The sequence below is a fragment of the Plodia interpunctella genome, chromosome 6, assembly GCF_027563975.2.
Source record: "Plodia interpunctella isolate USDA-ARS_2022_Savannah chromosome 6, ilPloInte3.2, whole genome shotgun sequence".
NCBI classification, from domain to species: Eukaryota; Metazoa; Arthropoda; class Insecta; order Lepidoptera; family Pyralidae; genus Plodia; species Plodia interpunctella.
The window spans coordinates 1,067,110-1,074,540 of record NC_071299.1 but is presented as its reverse complement, the minus strand read 5'-3'; the positions used below and the strand labels follow the sequence as shown (position 1 = coordinate 1,074,540).

The window sequence follows — 7,431 nt, the reverse complement described above, 5'->3', positions numbered from 1 at the left end:
AACAAGGCACACTTGTTACTATATATACTGTATTATAACTTCTGCCTCTTATCTGAGCATTTTCCTGTTCCGTTTACATCCTCAGCCGTTGGGCGTCGGAGCCCAGGGTCCTCTATTCGATACTATAACTTCATTATATTAAATCACAGATCACTACAACACATTTATGAATTCATAATTATAGATTATTCAATTTTGGTTTCGATATACCAAAATTGAATATCATTAATGAAAATCTATAATTATGAACAGATTAAAAATAGTTTAAAAAAAAAATTACTTCGTTTTAGTTTTATTTTATACACGTCAAAACTTTGTTTAACCAACAATATACAAAATCGGATCTCCACATGATTTTTATTACATTTTTTATTAATTTCCATAATGAATAATAAACTGTAAAATAAGCAGTAAATGAATAGAATAGAAAACTAAACCCAGAACGGCATAGTGTCGTAGATTTGTAGCCGAGTGAAGCATCGACGAAAGCCGACGGCAAACAGAAGGGGCGTCGTTGAGTAATGAGCGGCCCATTACTCATTACTTGCAGCTTACTATTGTTGGCCGCCATAACATAGAAATGATTCAACATTCTAGTAGTCTCAACGAATAGTTTATGGCATTAACGTAATGGTAATTTTTATTGTTAATGATACAATATATAAGAAGAAGAAGATAAATCAATAAATAGGGACAAATGACACAGATTGAGCTAGCCCCAAAGTAAGTTCGAGACTTGTGTTATGGGATACTAACACAACGATACTAATCTATAACATATAGATAACCAACACCCAGGTCAATCTGAAAAGATCATTTTTCATGTTGACCTGACCGGGTTTCGAACCCGGGACCTCCAGTGTAGCAGTCCTTTTGATCATTAGGCCGCGGCAGTCGTCGTAGATACATATATAGATTTTAAAAAATAGGACTTTTGATACTATACAATTCCTTCTTTACATATATTACTATAGACGGAAAGGTGAAGGAAATTGGGCCCAGAAAGACCAAGAGAAAGTTCAGGTAAATATAAAAAAGTGGGCGTTGTGTCGTAGAAAGAAGGGATCTTAAATTAAATGACTAGACTCCAGCTTTCTATGTAAAGCATGAGTATGTACTTACAATCTGCGTTAACTAAATAAGTACTATTAAAAGTTTACCGCTTTCGTCACGTTCGTAGGTAGAACCAATGTCTTATAAGACTTCAACAACTTACCGTATTTACGAATTTTATAACCGCCACGCGCGTAACTGTATACCATATGTGTCCATATGACGATCGCAATCTCTTACGACACCCAAAATTTATCACCTCCAGCCAAATCTTTACCCGATTGCTGATAAGCGAAATACGTCTTACAAATTGGCTCATTTTTTTTAAATTCTTCACCAACGAAACCAGAATTATTTGGAGATAATTAAAAGTCTTGATTGCTTGCCTTGTTTCTTGCCGCTTTTCCCTGTTTTGCTAATTAAGCTATACAAATGTCGGTGGGGTCTAACCACGGCCCTGATTGCCTGCGACCGCTCGCCGCGTCAAAGATTCTATTGTTATTCGAAAGCCGTACGAGCTTCGTTCATCCATCCGTCGTGCAGTCGATGCACTTCACTCTTATCGGGAATTTCTTCACGTCCATATGCACTGGCGTATACTAGTTCCTTTATGGCCAATTTACGCCAGACTTTGATAGAAATGGAAGGGAATAGCTATTTCTGCGCAAGGCGCGTATGTTTTGTGACTATTATTTTATCGCTTCTGTAGAAATGTTTTGAAGTATCTAAAAGGTCACGACCTTAGATAGCATGCAATGGACCCAAACTAAACGTTACATCATCAGTATTTTACTTTCAGATAGGAATCAAGTTGTCAGACGTAAGCAAAATGTATTGGCATGAATACAAATTATAGATACCGTTGTGATTGTCAATAAATTTCCAACATTGTTTGCATAAAACGAGCTGCTGAGGCTAAAATATTTGAAAACAAGCAACCGACTACTGTAATAACATTCAAGTTTGAAAATTATTTCGCGTTCGGTGTTGACTTCGCTGGCGGCGAGTCCATCGCTCGTTGCTCAAGTCAAACACTGACAAAATTAATCCCAGTTTACTTCGTTAAACTAACATTTTGTTTTTCAATCGTCGCTCGTTCACTTGAATTTAGAGATCGCATTTCGGATCAAGTGTCGACGCGTAGGGCGTCTTATATTCTACGTGACTTCCCCAGTAATAATAGAGCCAGTTCTAAAGATCCCATTAAGCTTCGATTTTTTTTTATCTCCGCGTACTCACCTTCTATTGTCAGGGAGAAATCGTTTGTAACCGTTATGCTTTTCCGCATTTTCTTATTGTTGCTTATAAAAAGATTCTATCTTGACTGCGAAATTAAATATATCTTTGATAACTGAAAATGTTTTATAGCTATTGCAGTCTGTTGAAAGAAAAGTCATTTGCTTTTTTGGCGTATGTACTTTGTAGTTAATGTCGATAATATAAAGTTTAGAAAGTGTGTCCATTTCTTTGCGTAAACTTATTTTCTAAATTATCAATAGAAAATATCTTCGGCATAAAATAGAATAGGTATCACTGCTAATACTTAAGCCCGTGAGAAGGTAATATTGAGTTTTGTATCCATAGAAACATTAGGTTTTTGTAGTCGTATAATATTTAATACAAACTTTCCATGTTATACACGTTAACTTACACAAGGTTCACCCTACTTACAATCACTAAAGACCGGCAGTGATAGGTGATTCATTTTGCTTTCTCGTTTTATCGGAGCGCTTCGAAGTCGATAAAACAGGTCTTGAATAACTTGCGTCCCGATACATTATCTCTTTACTTACAAACCAATAGAGACTGAATTCCGACTAAATAAGAAGTTTTCCTTCGGGATCTTGTAAGCAATAAAAAGACTTTGCTGCGGTTTTATTGTACCTAATAAAATCTCCAGGGTTTCGATACAGTGGACTTGAATTATAAACGCGGTGTACAAGGTAAAACTACAAAATGACGTGGGAGTAGAACCATAATTAAGTTAGTTGATTGTATCAAAAATTCATTCTAAAATAAGTATTTTCAGACTGCTTTATTTTCGTTCCAGACTTCCAAAGACATGACGTTACTTTATAAGTTACTTATACTTCTTATAAATAGAAAATAATTTCAATCATTTTTAAAGCTAAATAGTGAATACCAAATGTAATTTAGTATTTTGTTTTTTTAATGTCATACCTTAATATGTTCTAACTGCAGGTGTAAATCTATTGTAATAAAAATGTCTTTCAATATACCTAGAGGATTCTAGTAACAATTTCATGCAAAAATCTTCGAAGCGTTTTAATTTTCAACGCTAATGGTATCTATACTCTCGCTAAAGTATCGTACAGCGATGCTACTGGCACCCCAGCATTGTAATTTGTCTTGCGGTTTACGTAATTTGCATGTTACATTAGATGCTTTACATCTTATTAATACGCCATTACGGTACACTTGACTCATTCTGGGTTAGAGTGAGTACCTGCCTACTTGAGCATTCCTTTCTGAAAATAGAAGCTACGATTTAGATCCAGGCCCTGTTGCTACGTTACGGCTCCGTTGTTTTGTACAGGTTCTGACCATAGATAAAATTAATATTTCTTTTATCTATCTATGTCATGTTTATATACATGCGCTATGTATTGACATTCACGATCGGTGTCGGAAGTCAAATCTATACAATTTCCAGGTGACGATGGAGCTCAATGGGGCATGGATTTTATAGCTGTGAGTTATTTGTACATCTATAACATTCAGACAAAATATCTAGAAATTTTATAAATAAAAACCGAAAGTAAAAGTGAAAAGAGATATTCTGCCGTCATACGGAAAAAGGACGCATCTGACGTTTTTATCGAAAATGAGTTTCATACTGATTCGGAATCAGGAGAATAAGACGCATCTGCTAGTATTTTTAAAGTTTGCTAAAACAAACGCAACCTATAAAATCTGACTGCAAAATAGGACGTATCTGCAATATTTCACTAATGATACTAATTTGGATGGACCTTTCTGTTCTATAATAAATTGAAAAGACATATTTAAATAGAAATGTCTTTTTTTAACACAGTTTTTGTAATGTGTCATATAATGAAAAGGCATTTCTATATTGTAATAAAAAGAAAAGTCGGATTGGCGAAGATGTGCCTCTTTATGTTAGCATTGTTCACTTATGTATACCAGGCGTAAAACTACCTAGACGCAAGTGGCAGTAGCGTCCTTTTTTCGTAATATCGTTTGATGTGCGGGGACTGCGGGGTAAAGGAGGAGTTCGTGGCACGTTGTCCGCACAATCAGTTGCGCCTAGGCAGCCGAGGCGAAAGACGACGTCTATGCGACGCTCGTCTCCGTGTTTTTTACGGAAATATGGTAAGTATATGCACGATATTTTCATGTGTAATATTCAATTTATGACATTGCAAACGTTACTGCCTATCCAACATTAACAACTAAAAATGTAATAATTGCTAATAAAACAAATCGCCTCGGCACGCCACGGGTTTAGATGGGTGGTATGTCTGAATGTGGTGGTGGTGATGGTGATATGTATGAATATTTACGCATAAGTAATCCCACTATAGGTTATATTTTACTTTATATTTATTTTATTATTATGCATAAGTATACGCATCCTGGCTTTGGCCTGGTTCCCAGTTAAAAATTTAGGTTTTGGTTATAATTGTTACAGTCTAATCAAGCGAGATCATCGAGGTGCTCAAAAATAATTTCGTTAGTACAACCAACTAGTTCCAGTGAAACTAATTACTTGAATAACGAAATTTTGAATAACGATGCTATGGATAACCAAATGTTGAATAATGATACTTTTGAGATTTTGAATAACGAGATTTTGAATGACGAGATTTTGAATGACGAGATTTTAAAATAAAAATTGATTTAATTGGATTTTGATTCAGACGATTCAATTTTTGATAAAGATTTTATACCTTCAAGTTTAGAACTGCAAAAAAGTTCCGAAGATTCAGACTGCTCAATGGACATCATTCCTAACTCTCAGCCGATTAATATTATCATTCCGGAGTCACCCGAAGAGTCTGATCAAGATAGTTTGGAAAATCTAATGAAGAAAGGGCAAGTTAGGAAACGTAAAAAGTATGACAAGACACCAGCACAGAGGAAACAAATGGAAAAAATTGCAAATATGGAAAATAAGTATCAGTTAAAACCTGGATGTAATATGATTACTAAGTCAAGATTAATAGGGATTAAGCAGCCATGAAAACATTTATTTAATTAGAAAGAAGAAGTAATAGAATAAGTTTTTTATGTAGTTGATTTGATTTCAATTGGAGTGATCTCAAACAATTCTTTTGGAATGTTCACTAAATCCCAAGCATAATTTCATAGAATTTCAAGAAGTGGGTTCTCAGGAACATATGTATACTAATACTCTGAATTTATTGAGCTACCAAAGCTGTGATTGTCGTTTTAGTACTGCAAATTTTTAAAATTTGCAAACTTTCAGTATTAGTATAATTTCTTATTAGACCTTTTGTGATGTTTAATTATTATGTCAATATAAAATAAATTATTTCGTAACGTGTTTTTTTTCATTTTGTTTTAAACTCCAATTCAAAGATGAAAAACGAAAAATTTTAATATAATACATTTCTTTAATAATAGTAATAATAACTTGAACAGCAGCTAATGGCTAAAAATGTGTTTGTTAAATAGTAAATTACAACCAATTTTTACATTCTTACTAAGTAGTAAAGACGGCTCTTAAAGTTTCTGAGTTGAAAAGACACATATAGCCATATACGTCTTTTCAATACAGTATTCAAGATTTTTCTATATTTTTTTTACTAAGAAGAAAAATAAAATTTTAATTATTAACGATATTAAATAAAAAATAAATATAATAAATACGTATACCCATAGATCTCACTTATTTACACATTTTACAACCGTAAAAGTATATAATATCTTAACCTCTTTCGCGCAGCAAACTTTTTAAATTGAAAATCACAAACTATTTTTTTTCTCCGTTTTCAAGTTAGTGCAGAAACGTCATTTCTCCGTATGACGGCAGTATTATTGTTCATCTCTTTCCTACCTATTCACAAAACACTAAACGGAAAACGAAAATCAACAAGTTGAATATTGAAAGCACCAGAAGCTAAGATCAAAAAAGGCTATCGCGAGAACACTAGCATGATATAATGTTGTGTGGAAGCCGCGGGGCGGGGCTTGAGGATGCAAATAGCACGAAGTTAGCTCTAGGCGATAGACAAATGGGTTCGTGAGGCGACCTCACCGGTAGCCCACGACCGGCCGGCCTGAGGCAAAAACACAGCAACCAGTGCCGGACTAAGGACCGGTATCCTTTAGGAGATTATTCTTGTAGAATTTATTCAAATCATCTGTATAATTTTCATGTCTGCAAGAGCTCTAGCTTTTCTAATGTTAAGGAGTATGGGACATGATCTCGCGAGTTATTAAAATATATCTCCAAAATGAATTCTTTTTGTACAAAATTATTCTTATAACTCTTTTTGATTGTTTGCTGAAAGACTGGTCCTAGTTTCTTAATTTCAATTAATGAGATTTGTTGAATTCATCACATCAAGGAATATGATTTTATTTTTGTTTATAGTCAAACATAATGACGACGGATCTTCTAAATCTAGAAGCAGTCCACTACTGGATATCTCTGATCATTTTCCAGATTTCATCATCAGCCGTTGAGGGTCAGAGCATAGTATCCATTTTCTTACTTTTTTACTGTTAGATATAATCGTACATAATTGCGTTTTTTCAAATATTTAGATTGAATAAGTACGAGATTGCGGTCCCTTCAAAGGCATAGGGTCTTTAGGTCTTTCTACCTGATCTTTGGTAAATCCGGCACAACCAACAACTGTTCGTTCATGATTGGACGAAATATGATGTTCTGCCGGGTGTCATCGTAAATAGCTGAGATTGGACGATAAATTTCAACGGTTAAATTTACTTGCACCACGCCAGTCGTTTTGACTTGGTCCTTCGTTACTCAAGTTTGTAATATAGAAGCTATGAATAACATAAATATTATGCAGGTTCTTCTTCTTACTTTTGTGTAATGCTTCGAATGCGACCTGGATAAGCTAAGAGGTTTATTTTCGAAACTGCTTTCAGAGAAAACTCTGTACTTTTCCTGAACTAATTTCTCGAGTCTGTTTTAGATCTATTAAATTCCTAAAGTCTTACGACGTCAGTAGTTCCCGTTCGAAAATAGTACTACTCTAAATTCTTCCGTGGATATCGTACAATGTGACTAGAGAATACAAGGTTTTAACAAAGCGTCAACATCATTCCCAAAGAGGGTGGATGTCACAGCTTAATCTGCAAAATGAAAAGGTATATTTTAATTTATTTACATAGCTAGTCTTC

General features: G+C 34.4%; 1 long non-coding RNA gene across 1 annotated transcript; it reads left to right on the top strand.

Annotated features, from left to right (window-relative positions):
- Positions 1 to 3,856: 3,856 nt before the first annotated feature.
- Positions 3,857 to 5,593, top strand: LOC128671001 (uncharacterized). The gene is made up of 2 exons (XR_008404805.2): positions 3,857 to 4,407; positions 4,727 to 5,593. It is a non-coding gene; the product is annotated as an uncharacterized LOC128671001 (long non-coding RNA).
- Positions 5,594 to 7,431: the final 1,838 nt, after the last annotated feature.